The sequence below is a fragment of the Phascolarctos cinereus genome, unplaced genomic scaffold (genome assembly GCF_003287225.1).
Source record: "Phascolarctos cinereus isolate Bilbo 61053 unplaced genomic scaffold, phaCin_HiC Scaffold_1;HRSCAF=81, whole genome shotgun sequence".
In the NCBI taxonomy this organism is placed as follows: Eukaryota; Metazoa; Chordata; class Mammalia; order Diprotodontia; family Phascolarctidae; genus Phascolarctos; species Phascolarctos cinereus.
In genome coordinates this window covers 247,269,607-247,287,906 of record NW_027555514.1, presented here as the reverse complement: position 1 = coordinate 247,287,906, position 18,300 = coordinate 247,269,607, and the positions used below count along the sequence as shown (strand labels likewise).

The window sequence follows — 18,300 nt, the reverse complement described above, 5'->3', positions numbered from 1 at the left end:
AGTCAGGGGCAACTACCTTAGGCTTACCTAACATGCTAACATGGCTAACAGAGACAAGAAAATTATGCTTAACTGAATCAATGCTGTGTCTTCACTGAATGTCTTTTCCATGCTGAGTAGGCCCCATTTTGTTAATTCTTAAATACTCTGTAAATGCCTCATTCCATTCCAGTCCTGAACATTAACCACCAGAGAAGCCTGAGTCAGACTTGGCCCACTATAAGAGAGATACTTGGGATCACTAAACGCAATTCTGTTCTGTTAGGATGTAAGCTCCTTGAGAGAAAAGGACTCTCACTTTTGTCTTTGCATCTGCAGTACTTAGCACAATGCCTGGCACATGGCAAGGATCTAATAAGTACTTGCTGATTGATTAACTTTTTTTTCAAATTTAACTAAGCCTGAGTTCCTATTCAGTTCTGGAGTTACATTATTGTCCGTCTGTATGTCTGCCCAAGATAGGTGTAATGATGGACAACTCAACTGGCAGCCCAACCAACTACATGGAATAATCTGAACAATAATCCTTATTTTTTTCATTTTTATTTTGGATGAACTTGCTGATCTCTTTGAGTAACAGTGGATCTTCTTGAGAAAAAGACTCTATTTGATATAATCAGCATGATGTCATTCATAAGGTGGAGTATCCACAGGTTGAGAGATACAACCCACAGTTTAAGAAGTGCTGAAGGAGGGGCAGCTAGATGGCGCAGTGGATAGAGCACTGGCCCTGAAGTCAGGAGGACCTGAGTTCAAATGTGACCTCAGACCAAATACTCGACACTTACTAGTTGTGTGACCCTGGGCAAGTCACTTAACCCCAATTGCCTAAAAAAAAAAAGTGCTGAAGGGGTATAAACAGAAAAAGTTTAAGAAGCCCTGATCTAGAGGATCTCTCTAAGGATAGAGAGAATTCCTCTTCTATTTAGACTTTGTTCAATAATGAAGGTAAGAACTTTTAGTGAGTATACTTTTTGTATTGACATTCAGCAAATTGTTGGAAGAGTTTTCATTGTGGTCATATCTGTCAGGAAATCTTGTGTAACCCCATTTTGAATTTTATTTCTGATTATGAACTTAAAACACCAACAAAAATGAATATTTCAACATACAAAAAGCAGAAATGTTGATTACATATGAAACAATTTACATACGATTTGGGTTTTTTAAATGTGTATAAAATTTAATAGAATAATAACAAAATGGCTTGGCTCATCTGTATTGTCCTCAGCTTCCTTCTGTGTTCCTGTGTGTGAGGGCTTGCTGAGCCCTTTTCAGGCCTGCTCATCCAGGCCTGCTTTGGTGGCTACCTGGCACTCAACTTTCACCTGTGGCTCAAAGAAGCTATAGCTTGTGCAGTGGCCACATCTTAGCAGATGGGCCGAACCGGGTGGAGGGTAACCAACAGGCCTCAAACCCATTGGGGAGTTGAGGAGTGTTTATTCTAAGCACGTAAGCACACTGGCCCTTGCAGAATGGGCAGAGAAGAACAATGACCATGAAGGTGGCTGAAGCAGGAGCTGTGGAGCACCTTGGGCTTGGTCAGACATCGAATACACCACGGCCATCCACTGCATCCTGGGCCACTGCCTGCTGTCTTGACTTTCTTCTTTCTATTGAACTTCAATGACTCAGGAAGAGAGAATGAGGCTGATGCCTTAGAACAACCCTGCCTCACTTAAATCCAATTCACTCAAGAGTCAAGACATCACCCATGATGCATTCATCTTCTTTGAAAATGAAGTACAAACAACATGTATCATTTTAAAATGTTTCATTTGTATTCCTCCCTTTTATGATCTTAACGCAAGATCTTTTATTTGGGGAGGTTACATTGTGCTCTGCCTAGTCAATTTTTAAAGATCAACAACCAAATACAATGGGATGTCATGTTCTCTATACCTGTCACTGACCCACATCCAACAAAATTTTAAGCATCTACTATATGCCAAGCACTGCCCTAGCCTTTGGGGATATAAGGACAAAAACAAAGCAGATCTTGTTCTGAAAGGAGCTTACATTCTGCTGAGGGGATACAATATGTGTGTGTACACATATAAGTGTGTGTATATATGTATGTGTGTGTACACATATATTTGGATTTTTATATATAATATATAGGTATACATATATGTGTATATATGTATGTATACACATATATATGTAATCACAAAGTAGACAAAAGAGTTATAATTATGTAACTGTAAAGATGCAGTATACTGTAAAAGCTATTTGCAAACACTTTCTTAAAGTACATCTTAGGTTTTCCTCAAGGATACACCGAATACACTGGATGGTATATAGACCTTTCTCAGATTTGGATTGGGGTTTTTGTTTGTTTTTGTTTTTTGAGATAAAGATTCCCTGCTTTCTTATTTCTTGATATAGAGAGAGTAAGGAGAGATTAAGATAAATCTTAATGCTTTATCATGGCCTGGGGGTAATGCTGGGTCTAGTAAGCAGGGTCATGAAAGCCTTACAATATGATTGTAGAAATGAAATGGAATGGAAGATATGTGAAGTCCATTGTTAAGAGGCATTCCAAAAGATGAATCAGATGAGGCAGCCAGGGCTATGAACAAGTAGTCTGTTTTTCCTAGGTTTGTTTGAGGGAAGACCACATAGCTTAACTGGGTAAACCTGAGTGAGTAGGAAGGCAAATATGAGGACAGCAAGGTAAAGGCATTAGGACAATATCAATATGGAATTCAGTTTCTTCATCCATAAAATGAAGGGGTTGGTTATCCGATGAATCTATTGACCCCACACTACGGCTACTACAGTTAATGCAAAACTGGAAAGATATATAGCTAGAGAAGGGAGCTCAAAGGCCATCTAGGCCAAACCCCTCATTTTACAGAAAAGAAAACTGAGGGCCCATGGAAGTTCAGTGACTTGCCTGCTTCTGGAGCAAGGTCACCTAGTTAATAAGCATCAAAGGTGGAATTTTAAATTGGGTCCTCTCTGACTCCAGAATCACCGCTGGAGGAGCACTAAGAAGAGAAAATCAGGAGGTCACCAGGGAACCTCCAAGTCTATGATCCTCAGGCAATGGTCAGAAGAGGGAATTCATTATGGTCTCACAAGAAACAATGCTGCCACTACTTAGCAAATGGTTACATTGAACTCTCTCTGGAAATCTTGGGTCTATCTTAAGTTCTTGCATCAGGGAAATCTAGGCAATACCTAGGTCAGGGTAGATCCAAGTTTAGGGCATTCTGGGGGTCAGAGTAGTACAGGTATGTTACAAACAGGTTGGGATCCTGCCTGGGTGGCTCTGATAGGTTCCTCACCTCTAAGATCAGACAGAGAAGCTGTTAATCAGCAAGGCAATTGGAAGTTTCCAGATCTATCTAGATGTTCCATCCTGTCCTATGAGCATACCATGAGCATTTCCCATCATCTACATAAAGCCTAATCTGTGCTCCTTTCCACCCCCACTCCCCACGAGGCCCTGTTCTCTCTACCTGACTGACCCAATCCACTCCTATCCCCGTGCTTTCCTGTCTGCATGTTCTAAACATCTAAATTTCTGCAGGATGTAATTTCGCCTTCTTTTATTAAAGATAAGCTATGACCCACCATTCTGTTTTCAAAGCAGGGAGACAGCTCTTAAAAACTATCAATATGTAGAGCTTGGGATTGAAAATCACCCTGAAGGAATTCTAGTAGGAGGACACTCCAGAGCTGCTATTCAAAGATAAATGTTGGGTTTTGCCAGTAGTCACTGTCAAAGTCAAAGTTACAAATCACCTCCCCAAATAATACACATCTTTACAGAGCAAGCACATACAACCCTGGGTCCATTTCTTTTTGTTGTTCTGTCATGCCCGACTCTTCGTGACCCCATTTGGGTTTCTCTTGGCAAAGATAGTGGAGTGGTTTGCCATTTCCTTCTCCAGTTCATTTTACAGATGAGGAAACTGAGGCAAACAGGGTTAAGTAACTTGCTCAGAGTCACATAGCTAGTAAGTGTCTGAGGCTGGATTTGAACTCAGGAAACTCAGGTCCTGCTGTGCCACCTAGCTGCCCCCCACCCCATTCCTTTTAGCTTCAGTCTTTTTGTTACATCTGCCTCTCACACAGGAAGAAGATGTGAGCGGAAAGAGAACACAGATCATCTACTGACCTTTGCTGTTTTCCTGTTTTAGGACTCAGTATAATTACATGGAGAGCTCTTAAGGAGGAGCATCATTGAAATAATGAGACCCAGCATGGCCCTCAACTGACCTGCTCATGGCCGTATTTTCTCACAAAGGAATATATCACTATGTAAATCAACGTGCTGCAGCCTTCTGGCTAGCTGAGTAGGATCCATTTTAACTGCTTATAGATTAATAACAGTTTTGATCCTAAAATAGCTTTCTCAACTCAGAGGTTGTTGCTAAGTCAACAAAATGGAGAAAATAGAGCTGAACGTGCCCTCTGCTTCCATGGTGTTTGCTTGTTTCACCTTATTAGGTTTGAAAAGAGGCTCTGCTGGACGTGAAAACAGAGTCCTCGGAATATCCTGTGGTCATTTTCAGGGACTGTAGCTTGTTCCATATTGTTAGTATTCTGCTGGCGTCACTCCCTCCCGGGGAGATGCTAAGCGGGGGCGAGTGTGGTTTCCTGCTGGGAGCTGCAGAGAAACAGGAAAACAGCTTTGGCCAGATAAGGCAGAAAGTGGGAGAGGTTTCAAGTAATGCCCCAACGGTCTTCCGGGGGCTCCTTTCTAAACATTCAAATACCCTGAAAGGCGGGGCTTTATCTCAGCACTAATACTTTCAATGATTATTTTTGGCCAAAGACTACAAATAATAATGACCTAGCGGGGAGAAATGTTAATTTAAAAGACAATATGATATAAAAGAGGCAGGTGGAACAATGAATAGAGAGGCAGCTTCTGAGTCAGGAAGATCTGGGTTCAAATACTGTCTCTGATTACACATCGTCTCTGTGGCCCTGGACAAGATGATTCAACTTTCAGTGCTAAAACCGAAATTTCATCAGGAATTCACTATCAAATAAAATAAAAATCACAATAATAGCAGTAGCTAACATTTATATAGTGCTTACTGTGTGCCAGGCACTGTGCTAAGGGCTTTATAATTATTTTCCATCTGATTTTCACAACAACCCTGAGAGGCAGGTGTGATAGAAAAACTGAGGCAAAAAGAGATTAATGCCCAGGGTCACAGCTAGTAAGTGTCTGAAGTTGGATTTGAGTTCAGGTCTTCCTGACTCCGGGCCCAGCTCTCTATCCACAGAATCATCTAGCTGCTTGTCTGGTTCAAAATAATAATAATAATATTAATAACAACAACAACAACAACTTCAGATAAACTTGGCAGGCGACCAAGAAATCATTTTTGTTTGTTGGTTAATGTGTTTTTGAGAGTCCTTTGGGTAGCTAGAAGATCAAATCAGTCAATACTTAAAGAAATTAATTCAGGCTATTCACTACAGGGTCAAATACTGAAGCTGGAGCTTAAATACTTTGGCCACATAATGAGAAGATAGGACTTATTGTAAAAGACCCTGATGTTGGGAAAGAATGAAGGGAAAAGAAAAGGGGAAGGATGGATAGAGTCATAGAAACAATGAACATGAACTCAGACAGACTTCAAAAGATAGTGGAGGATAGAAAGGCCTGGTGTGCTATGGTCCATGGGTCATGAAGAGTTGGATATGACCAAACGACAACAAAATAATGTTTGGTTCTACTTAGCCATTAAAGTAAAATATGTGGTATTAGCCTTGCTTTAATGTTTTCCTTTGTTACAAAAAAGGGTTTAAAGGGGGATGACAGACAAGGTTTACAGGGAAATAATTTGTATAAAAACTAAAGGCTATCATAAAACCTTTTTAAAAGAAATAAAGCACCACACAGATGCAAGTAATAAATGTTAAAAATAATAGTAACAACAATAAGAATGAAACAAAATGTGTGGCATGATATGGTTAGGATTTCATGTGTGATGTGATGTCTTGTTTTGCATGTGAGATCTTGGGCAAGTCACCAGTATCTGGGCCTCAATCTTCTCACCTTTAAAATGTGAAGATTAGACTTGAGGGCCTCTGAGGTCCCTTCCAGCTGCAGAACTATGATCCTATGTTACCTGACTATGTTTTTGTGGGTAATTAAGTTTATAATAAAAATATAAAGTACAAGTTAGAAGTAGCAAGATAACATTTTCTTATAATTGAAAGCAGAAACCCATTTCTTCCCTGAGAGAAGATTCGGGAAGAAATGTGATGTACCAGAAAGAAGACAAGGTTCAGAGGGCCTGGATTCACCTGACTCCTGAGCAGATGCCCAAGTCCACTTATGGCCTTAGTTCTCTCGTCTGTCAAATGAAAGAGGCCTGTGCTAAATTATCTTTAATGTTCCTTCTGGCTCCAAACCCACTCATCACCAGGGCAGGATAAACAAAAGTATTAGAAAATGTGAGGTATGAAAGAGTCATAACTACTAACACAATTAGCTTTTGGGAATGTTTTGTGCCTGACAGGCCACCACATTCTTTTCTCCCCAGTTCTGGACAAACCTTTGGCTTTTGATCGATGGAACTGTTAAGTACAGATGATGTACAACAATTACTAACAGTAGGTAAAGGCCTCTATTTTACTTGCTACACAAAGGTTATACCTAATGATTTTTTAGAAAAATGGATAGAAAATACAAAATTGGTAAGCAACAGGCAATAAACAGGTAATTAATGCTTTCCTCAATTTAGGCTGCTCACTCCAGGAATGCATAGATAACCATTTATAACTGTAGATAAACTCTCTGGAATTGCCTGGGACACACAGAAGTTAAGCAATTTGCCCAGGGTCACACAGCTAGTGTCTGAGGGAGAATTTGAATTTAGGTCTTAGCATTAGCCACTAAGCCATACTTCTTCTGCTAATCAGTATTTTGGAAAGTAGTATCACAGGAGAGAAAAATGATATCTCTTTTAAAAAAAATCATCTTCCACATACAAAACTCCAAAGGAGTTGGGAAGAGCTGGGATCAGGAGATTTTTCTCAATCCCCAGAAAGTCCCTGGTTGCTATACAAATCAATTTGGGAGCAAGATTGAAAAGCAACTAAAATCTCCCTGCAGTTTGTTGAATCAAATTCAATTTAATATATTTAAATATTTATATTTATTAATAATAAAATAATTAATAAAACAAAACAATAAAATTAAGAATAAAATAAAACTTCTATCTTTAAAAATTAAATCTCATGAGTAAAAAATTGTCTATACATATTTATAGTAAAATATATAGGCTACCAAAAAGCCAGCAAAACATATGCTTCAATAGAAGAAAGGTCATGACTACCATCTATTGTATGATTTATAGAATGACTTAATACGAGGTGGATGGTTCCTTTACAAAAATTATATCACTAAGATTAGAATGGAAAAGCACTATTGAGAAACGCAGAGTGAGCTACGACAATGACTTAAATAGTGGGAGAAGAGCATAGTACAATCAACTCTCAACCCTCCTAGAACCCAGGTTTAGCACTTTAAAAGGAAGCCTCCACCCTACCAGATCTTCCTCTGGTTCTTTCCAGACTATCTCAGGTACCTATACAGCACATACCCTATCCCTCGATAATCCTGGGGCCCAGGCCTTTGCACCATTTCCCCTATTACTTCGCAGCCAGCCTTCTCTACTCAGATCATCATGTTCACCTCCTTCCCACTGGTAAGGGCCTCTGTCCCTACATACTTCAGCTCTGATAAGTGAATGTGTGTATATACATCCTTCCCTCCAACCCCACATCTCGTTTAAAGTGTTGTCTTTCCCTATTAGATAGAATGTAAGCTTCTAGATGCCAAGCACTTGCTTGCTTGTTAACAAGATACACATCTTCCTAAATATCACTGCACTATACAAAATCATGGGGGAAATGGGGTTAGGGATAAAACACTCAAAAACGTGGTCAGGGACATACAACAAAGATAGAAACCTAATAAAGAGTCATAGCACGGTTTTATGCACGTCCAATGGTTCAATAACACAGAAATATTAGAATAAATAATGGCAGCTGTATCTACAACCTTGGGCTATTCCTGGACTTGCTCCAGGTTCTCAAGCACTGGGCCTGAGCTGAAGGGTGGAGTCTTAGTGGGCCACAATCGCTGGCCTAAGGTTTAGGCATAGTGAAAAGCGGGGAATGAGAAAGGGCCAGCCCTGCCTCCTTCTGCCCGTGGCTTCTACTGCACATTAAAAATGCATGAAATAGGGTGGTTTTCTTTGACAAAGAGCTGACAGTAGGTGTTGGAAGATTGCTGCTAGTACCATTGTTAAGTAAGGCAGTTGTCTGACTTCTCTTGATGTTTCTCCCTGAATAAGCAAAGAATTTGAGTTATGTTACAATTATTCCCTAATATATCAATCCCGTTGGAACAAATTCATGTTTTCAAAACAAGTGCTATAGCAGAACTGACTCTGTTCATATTCCTGTGTTTAGTACAATGTCTGCCACATAGAAAGTACTTAATAAATTATTTATCTATCTCATTACCTATATAGACACTTCAGAATCTGTCAGCTCTAACTCCCTCATTTACAAATGAGGAAACTAAGCTAAGAGAGAGCTTAAGGGATTTGCCTAGAGTCACAAAGGGTCACAGGCAGAGTTTGAACTCAGGTCTTCTGGAATCCAAACCCAGTGTTTTACCCACTGAACCACCTATCTGCTCAAAGGAGAAGCAAAAGGGACTACACAGAACTGAGAGGAATTTTCCTATGTAGCAACCAGTTTCTAGATCATGGTCCTCTCTGCATTTGATTAGTCCTCAAACAGTAAGAAGGGAATAAGCGTGTATATAGTTACTGAGACCCGTCAGGTTTTTAAGTACTTATCCTATTGTAACCTCACAACAATCCTTTGAGGGCCCTGTGTTATGGAGGAGTAAACTAAGGAAATCAGAGGTTAAGTTACTTGCCTAGGGTCACATAGCTAGTAAGTTTCCAAGGTCAAATTTGTACTCAGGTCTTCCTGATTCCGTGCCCAGAAGCTCTCTCCACTGTGCCACCAAATACCTCAGTAGGCACAGTCTGTGACCAAGAGCATACTATTAAGAAAGATAAACAAGGAACTCTCATCCTGCCTAACAGTACCATTGAAGACAGAATATAATTTTGTAATCTATTGTCAGGAGAGGAGTCTGGGAAGATGGCAGAGTAGGTCAGAAAATTCCAAGATTTTCCTCCACAAAAAAGATAAAACAGAGCCTCAGGGTAAACTTCGAGTGCTAAAAATAAATAAGAGAAGGGGCAGAACAGGGGTCCTCCTAGGACAATTGGAGAAGATCTGAGGAAAAATCCTGGGATAAGGTTTGGTCTCTGTAAAGAGTAAACACCTCTAGGCTAAGGAACACTTAACCAGCAAGCCCCTGACTCGACCTCAGCCACTTGAACTTTTGCCCCCCTCACCGTCCCCCCCCCACCCCTACTCCGAGACAGCAAGGGGAGTTGGGCATCTGAGCCTAGAAAGATCAAGAGAACCTCTGTTGACAAGGAACGCCAGACCCAGCTGTGCTTCAGAGACCTGGCCAAAGGAAAAGGAACCAGCAGAAGCCCAGTGAGTGCAGAAGCAGCAGGGCAGGGACGCCACTGGCTGTGGGCTGGAGTTCTCGGTTTGGGATCAAGGTCACTGAGGAGAACTGAAGGAGGATCTAAGGCCGCAGGCACCATCCCCCATACCCCAGGACTAGAGGTGATTACAAAAAATTAAGCTACTACAAAAAAAAAAACTGCACAGGCAAAGGAGAAAGAACCTAACCCAGGAATAGAGAAGACCAGGGTTTGTCTTCAGAGGAGAATAGTGATACAAAGAAATTCTCTTCTGCCCCAAAAAGTAATGTTAAATGGTTACCTGCCCAAAAAGAATTCATAGAAGAACTTAAAAAATACTTTATAAATAAAATGAGATTGAAGAAAAACTAAAAAAAAATCTAAGAAAAACAAGGAGATTATGAAAAGAAAGTCAATAAATTAGAAAAGAAGATCCAGAATCTTAAGGAAGAAACTGACTCCTTGAAAATCAGAACTGGGCAAGGGGAAGCCAACGAAGCCATAAGAGACCAAGAAATAATAAAACAAAATATAAAGGATGAAAAAATAGAAAAGAATGCAAAACATCTCATAAGAAAACAACTGATGTGGAAAACAGATCAAGAAGGAAAACATAAGAATAATTGGACTACCTGAAAGCTATGATCAAAAAAAGAATCTTGATACAATAATACAAGAAATAATTAAAGAAAATTGTCCTGAAGCATTAGAACATGAAAGGAAAATAGAAATAGAAAAAAATTCACCAATCACCACCTGAAAGAGATTCTATGAGAAAAACCCACAGAAATGTTATAGTCAAATTCCAAAACCCCCAGCTCAAAGATAAAATATTACAAGCAACAAGGGAAAAAAAACAATTTACATATGGCAGTGCCACAATTAAAATCACACAAGACCCAGCAGTGTCAACACTAAGAGACTACAGGTCTTGTAACACTATATATGGAACAGCAAAAGAACTGGGCTTCGGGCCAAAAGTCTCATATCCAGCAAAGCTAAGCATAATACTGAATGGGGGAAAAAATGGACATTTAACAAATTGTTAGACTTTCAGGACTTTGTTAAAAAAAATGTTTTGACAAACAAGAGCCAAGATGTACATACCAAAGACTGATTACAAGGCACTCAAAAAGGACAGACTGTTTACTTTTTATGTATGTAAAATGTAAAATGTGTGTCTAAGACTGTTATTAGTAATTGGGTGGTTTGTAAGAAAGATTGGGTTAGACCTGAGCATGATATGACTTCAAAAAAGTAAAACTCTTCAGGAACAGCTAAAAAGAGTGATTACTTTATACAAATGAGGTGTGAGAAAAAGAATCAATATAGAGGAATTAGAGGGAGGAGGGCTGGTAGTTCTGGAAACCTACTTTCATCGGGTATGGGCTTAAGAGGGAACAATACATACACATTTAGAAGAGTATAAAAGTCTTCTAAATTTAGAGAGAAATAAAACACTAAGGAGAGAGAGAGGGAGAAGATAAGGGAGGGATCTTTGGAAGGGAGGATGATGGAATAGGTTAAAGGGGGACATAGAAGGGTGTTTAGATTTATGAGAATGGGAGGACAAGGGAGGGATTGTTGGAGGAGTGTAGGTTAAATAATAGGAGGGCAAGGTAGCAGGTAGAAATAAAGTAGAAGAGTCAGGAGGGACAGGAAATAAGAGATATGCACAAACATAAAAAAACAAAGATTAGGAATAGAATCTCTTAGGGAAAGCATGTATGTGTGTGTGTGTGTGTGTGTGTGTGTGTGTGTGTGTGTGTGTATCAATATTTATATGTGCTTAATTGCAGCCTGGGGGGAAGGTAAGGGTGGAGGAAGAGGGAAAAAAGAACAAAGTAAAAAGTATACAGCGGAGAACAAAAGAAAACCTACAAGGAAGCAAATATATATATATATTATATATAGATATAGATATAGATATAGATATTAGGTAATTGGGGTTAAGTGACTTGCCCAGAATCACACAGCTAGTAAGTGTTATATGTCTGAGGCTGGATTTGAACTAAGGTTCTCCTGACTCCAGGGCCAGTGCTCTATCCACTGCACCACCTAGCCATCCTACTGCTATATATTTTTAATCCTCTTACATTCTACTGTGCACATGACATTTTTTTCTTTTCTTATATTATATTTAAATTTTAATATTTAAGTTTATAATATGTTTCATTTTCTTTTCTTATTACGTATTTAAGTTTTAGTGTTCAAGCCAAAAATAAAAAAAGATTTTTTAAAAAGAGGAATCTATTGTCCTAATTGGACAGCAACTAAACTTAAAAAGGAAAAGTTAATTGAGTTGCGGAAGGAATTAGGTACAAAAACAATAATATTTGTAGACTTTAATACTTCATTAGTGAAGTATGGTAAATCAGATAAAAATATAAGCTACAAAAAGTTATGCATTTAAAATAAAATGCTGAAGAAATGGGATTTGACAGATAATTACAGCTGAATGAAGGATAGATTTCATAATAGTGAAAATTTCAATATTGTAGTTTCGTTTCTTCAGGAATATGTAAAGTATTTCGTTACTGAACAAGTATATTACAATTACAGTATCAAACGTTAATGTTTCAGGGGGCAGCTAGGTGGTGCAGTAGATAGAGCACTGGCCTTGAAATCAGGAGGACCTGAGTTCAAATTTGACCTCAGACCAAACACTTGACATTTAACTACCTGTGTGACTCTGGGCAAGTCACTTAACCCCAATTGCCAAAAAAAAGTAAATAAAAGTTAATGTTTTAAATACACCTGAATTTTTTAAAAAAGATAACAATCTGTAATGTGTAAAAATTACAAATAAGGGCAGAAATTATTTTTTAAAAGATGATAATGCAACAAAAGATAATAATCATAAGAAAAATAGTATCAACAGTTGTAGGCCTATATGGAAATCCAAAAAATTACTTGCTAAATAATGTCTGGCCTGAAGAACAAATTACAGAAACTTAAGATTATACTGGGAATAATGACTATAAATTCAACATGTCACAATTTATGGGATGTAGCCAAAGCAGTAATTAAAAATAAGCTTATGTCCCTAAATACAGATTAATGAGAAAAAATCAGAGTTAATTTTTAGTTAATAAATTTCAAAAATTATTGAATTAATATACAAAAGCAGGTACAAAGAAGAAAACTGTGAAATAAAAGGAGAAATCAATACAATAGAGAATAAAAGATAGGGCCTGCTGTGAAATACTGCTTATGAAAGCCTGCCTGTTTCCTATTAAAACTGTCAAGGGCAAAGATGCTCTTGATTATGTGCATATTATTCTCACTCACTTTTTTTATGCAAATGGCAAATTAGAAATAAAGCTTAATCACTGATGTTTCCTCAATCATCTTTTTTTTTTAGTAGTAATAAGGTTCAAGATTTTTTCCATGCTTTTGGTATCTTCTCCTTCAGAATCTTTTTGAATTAATACCTCAATGCACCCTAATTGCTTCACCTCCACCACAGATCTGCTGAAAGTACATTTACCCTCGTCCAGCAGCTTTCCCTATCTTTGTTCTTTTAAACATAGAAACCGAAGTGATTCAACAAAAACTAACCAATATAAAAAGTGGATTTAATGAAATAACAAGCATATAAAATAAACCTGAAAAATCATCAACATTTCCGTGTCACTAACAAAATACAAAAGAAACAGAAAAATACCATTTACAAAATATGTCAATGACTTGAGAGTTAACCTAACAAGATTTGTATAAAGCCTATATAAACTCATTTATTTTTTTGTTTGTTTGGAAGAGACTTCTTAAAAATAAGCATGTTCTCTAAAACATAGAGAGAGCTATTTAGAAAATAGTTTTAGAGAGTTTTTGTAGCCAGTTGGGATTAAGTGACCCACCCAGAGTCACACTGCTAATAAGTGTCTGAGACCCAATTTGAACTCAGGTCCTCCTGACTCCAGAACCAGTGTACTATCTACTGTGCCACCTACCTGCCCCTTAGTGAGCTTTGGGAATGCTAGCATGCTAATGTGGCTTCCTAAGGGTCACACAGAGCATATATATCAGGGGAGACTGAACCTAGGTCTTCCTGATTCCAAAGCTAGTTATCTAACCACGATCCCATACTGCCTCTTATGGCAGCTATATAATAATTCTGATAGACATAATGAAAGAATTGGATATATAAAGAGATACAATGCATTTGACTAGGCCAATTTTACACAGTAAAGATGGCACCATGACTTAATAATTGTTTTAATTCAATACCAAACTGCTTCATATTATTAGAGAAAGTGATTAGTTAAATTTAAAAAATAGACAAGAATACCCAAAGAAATTATGATAAAAAAGGAGAGCCAGGATTCATATCACTATGTTCATCACCATGTTTAAATTTATATCATAAAGCAGCAATTGCCAAAAAATATCTGATATTGGGTTATGAATAGGAATATAGATCTGAACAGTATAAATAATCCACAATTAAAACCAAATGCCTACAACAGACTAATACTTAATAAATCCAACATAAGAAATCAATGGTGAAGGCGAATATCATTCAATAACAATTACTGGATAAATCAGAAAGTAGTATGGTCAAAGGCGAAAAATATTATTATCTTGCCTATTGCAATAATTCATTCCAAATGGATTAAAATGTGAAAACATAATACAAAATTAGAGAAAAATAGAATGTTATGGTAGGTATTCCTTTCAAATATATGAACTGGACTAGAGGAACACTGAGACCTCTTCCAATTTCCAACTTCTATATTCTGTGATACATACAGTGGAACTGTTTAAAAGAGGAAAATTCTTATCTATTCAACAAATAGAAGAAATTATGAGTCAACCTATTTTGGTAGATATAATTTTATAAAATTGAGAATTTCTGTACAACAGAAAGCAATGCATCCAGAATATAAAGGGGGCTGGGGGAGAATAGCAGGAGGAAAATATTCACTTTAAATATTTCTGATTGAAATTGATAAGAAAAGATATAAATTTATAACATAATTATCTATTCTCCAATAAGAAAATGGTAAAGGATATGAACAAGTAATACTGAAAGAATTCATATAAGTTATCATTAGGCACCAAAAAATGTTTAAATACTCCAAGAGTCAGAGAAATCCAAATTAAAATAATTTTGAACTATCTTTTTATATTCATCCAGATGGCAAAAATATTTATAAATTATAACATACAATGATGGTGAAACTGTGGAGAAACACATACTATTTATACTTCTAATGATGTTGTGAATTGTTGCAACTTCTTTGGAAAGTAATGACAGTGTATATTAAGAGTTATAAAGCAGTTCACATCCTCTGAACCAGTGATGCCTCTGCTCATAATGTAAAGATGTTATTGAAAAAGGAGGCTTCCATACAGCAGCAGCGGTATAAGCAAGCTGCCTGGCCAAGATGTGTGACTTCACAGAGTTATCAGAGAGCAGAGTTCAAGGAGCTCGTCCGGCTGTTTGACCAAACAAGGGCATGGAAAAATCTCATACAGCCAGTGTGAGGATGCAATGCGAGCCCTGGGCCAGACCCCTACCAATGCTGAGGTGCTCAAGGTCTTAGGGAATCCCAAGAGCGAGGAGATGAATTGAAGGTGCTATACTTGGAACACTTTCTGCCAATGCTGCAGAGAATAAGGACCAATAATATGAAAACGATGTAGAAGGGCTTCGCGTGTTTAGTAAGGCAGAAAACGGCACAGACGTGCTGGCTGAAATACGACATGTCCTCATTACCCTGGGTGAGAAGATGACAGAGGAAGAAATGAAAGTGTTGGTGGCAGACCATGAGGTCAGCAACGATTGCATCCACTACGAAGAGCTAGTCTGGATGGTGCTAAAAGGCTGAGAACTACCCCCCTTTTCACAAAGAATCCCCTAACTTTCTCAGTGTGAAAATCATCCTCTTGCCCCTGAAGCAACAAACTAACTACATTTTCAGGGTTACCAACATCCTATTTCCAACCCCCACCATATATTCTCTTTGGCCTATTTGCTCTGTGCTTTCACCAAATAAACTTGCTATCTGCTCCTAAAAAACAAACAAACAAACAAACAAACAAACCCGAGGAAAAAGGACCTGTATGTACTTGTAAGAGCAAAGAACTGGAAACAAAACATGTGCTTAGCAACTGAGGAATGGCTGAAGAAATGCTGGTATATGAATGAAAATGACAGCATCAAAAATGATAGATACAAAGAATTCAAAGATATGGGAAGACATAAAATGATACTGAGTTGAGAGAACAGAATTAGAAAAAATGATTCTATCTTGGTATATTTAAATTTTTTTGATGGTTAATAAGTTTAGATTTATAAACAAATTTTAATTGAAGTCAATTGTACACAACTCACTCAAAGAAACTGTTCTATATGTTAGTTCTTTGTTGAAAATATGAACATATATAATATATATGTACACATACATATATATATATATATACACATACATATTCATTCTGCTAAAAAGCCTTTTGGGGGAAATTATGATGAATTAAGTGTTGCTGGGAAATTTCCAGTAAATTCCAGAAAACTTCCCATAGGTAAAGTTATTTTGTTTCATTATTGCTTTTTATTCAATTAATTTAGGTTCTCCTCTCAAAGGGATAATGTCTTTAATTCTAAATGCTAATTTGCCTCTATAGGGGGGAAATGGATGTGATATAATCAAGTAATTTTTAACTTTTTCCCTTTGAAAGAGCTTTCTGCAGCCAACCCACAGTCCAGATGGATGAAGAGGTAAACAGGTGACTCTGAATTCAAATACCATCTCTGGTGTAGCAGGTGGGAGAACGAAAATCTTCCTCTCATCCACTGCATTAAGGAGGTCCAGGGCTTTTCTTTTTTTTACTCCAACAACAACCAATTTCCTCCTTACTAAATGGAAAATCAAGATTATTATTTAAAGAATAAAATTTTTAAAAACTCTTTGACTTTAACAGCTTGTTTACGCACAAACAGGACCCAGTTTCTGTTCTATTTCAAGAACTTTTCTGTTTCCATGACACTGCAGTTCTAGTTGTCCACGTTGGGACTGACAATACAGCTGTGGTTTTGTGACTAGCATTTTAGGAAGGACCAGGATAGCTGTGTTTGGGTTTTTAAATTATTTTTAGCGGATAAGAATGTTAATGTCAATTGCAGGGTCATAATTCCAAAGACACTAGAAGTCGAGGGCATGAAATAACTGATTGTGTGTTTGTTGGAGTTATCATTGAATAAAAATAAAAGATTTATCATCGAAACTTTTTCAGAGGTTCTCACACTGGAATTCACAAACTTATTTTTGTTTGTTTTGTCATTTGATTTGGTTTTCTTGGAGATTGGGTCTCCCTAATTTCAGTCAGGCTGGAAGTACAGTGGTCCTATCCCACTGCTGATCTCTACAGGAACCTTTATGGGCTCCATTTCCAACCTGAACCAATTCCTATCTTCTTAAGCAGCTTGGTACCTGCCCCCACATTTGTAGCATTCACAAGAGCATTGCCAGACAATGTAGATGCCTGACTCCTTTAGCCTTCTGGAGCTGAGAACTCTTGAGTTTGGGCCATCCATCAGTCCTAACCTCCCCTGAAGCAGCTGTTACAGGTACGGGCCTTTTTTTTTTTCTATTTTGACAACTGCATTTCAATATCATTGGTTTCCTTTGTAATTGTAAATATTTATTTTTATGCCTTTAAAAAAATTATCCTTAGAAGGAGTCTATCAATTTCAACGACCTGCCAAACAGGTCTATGACACAAAACAAGATTAAGGACACCTGATCTAAACCTTATGACAGTGATCCACATGACATGAAGGATCTGGGTTACTTTGGAGGGAATCTGGAGTCCTTCTAGTTGATTCAAATCTTCCCTCAGAAACTTTGAGAAATCTCTCCCCTGGGCAGCTTAGTAGCCTGGCAATAATTTCATTGGGCTATAATATGGCAAAAAGAAGCTTTATCATTTAAGAGGAAGGAAGACCCAAAGAAAGTTACATTTTCTACAAGCAAATTACCAAGGGCCCGAGTGTCCCACAAGGTCCCACACTATTTCCCCTGGGCCTTTTTTGTTTTCAACAAGAGAGTCTTCCACAAGTTTGTCCAAACAAGTAGCTGTATGTTCTTTTGATATCTCCATGGGTGTCTACCTCTCCTGAATTACTCCCATGGCTTCATTATGTTACAAGTCCTTAATATGATTACCACCTTGTTAAGGAGAAGACATCAGGAATCTGTCCTACTAGCACTAATCACAGGATATTGAGCTGGAAGGAGCCTTAGGAATTATCTAGTCCAAAATCCTAATTTTATGGGTGAAGAAACTGAGGCCTAAGAAGGCAGCAGAGCTATATAATTCAATACCACACTGACTTTCCCACCATTGACAGGGATTTATTTTCATTTGAGCAGCATTCTTTTGCTTAATTGTGAATATAGGTGTGTCTGGTTGATTTAGGACTATTCTCTAAAATTAAGTCATCTCACACATATATCATTCTCTTTACCTGCTTACCATCAATTTCAAATAAAAAACTGCCAAAGAGGAGTGGGGAAAAAAAACCCAGAGCATCCTGACAACCAAGTCCTATTCCTTGCTGTATAAGTTCTGAGGTCAGGTCAAATTGGGGACCTGTTGTTCTGATATGGCTGTGAGGATAGGAGGCAATAATAATGTTTTTATAGCTATAGCCTGAGTTTCCCTCAAAGGTGGGCCCCTAAAAGCAGTTCCAAGTTGAAAGCACATTTAGTGCAGTATCTTTTAAAAACTA

The 18,300-nt window shown here is 37.8% G+C and overlaps 1 long non-coding RNA gene and 1 pseudogene across 3 annotated transcripts in view; both read left to right on the top strand.

Annotated features, from left to right (window-relative positions):
* LOC110213194 (uncharacterized) overlaps window positions 1–18,300 on the top strand; it is a 48,210-nt gene that overhangs the window by 16,134 nt on the left and 13,776 nt on the right. For all 3 annotated transcript variants that reach the window (XR_013482815.1, XR_002325923.2, XR_013482809.1), the window contains exon 2: window positions 16,992–17,136. This is a non-coding gene — a long non-coding RNA (uncharacterized LOC110213194). The remainder of the gene's footprint in view (window positions 1–16,991; window positions 17,137–18,300) is intronic.
* Window positions 14,732–15,642, top strand: LOC110213193 (myosin light polypeptide 6 pseudogene; annotated as a pseudogene).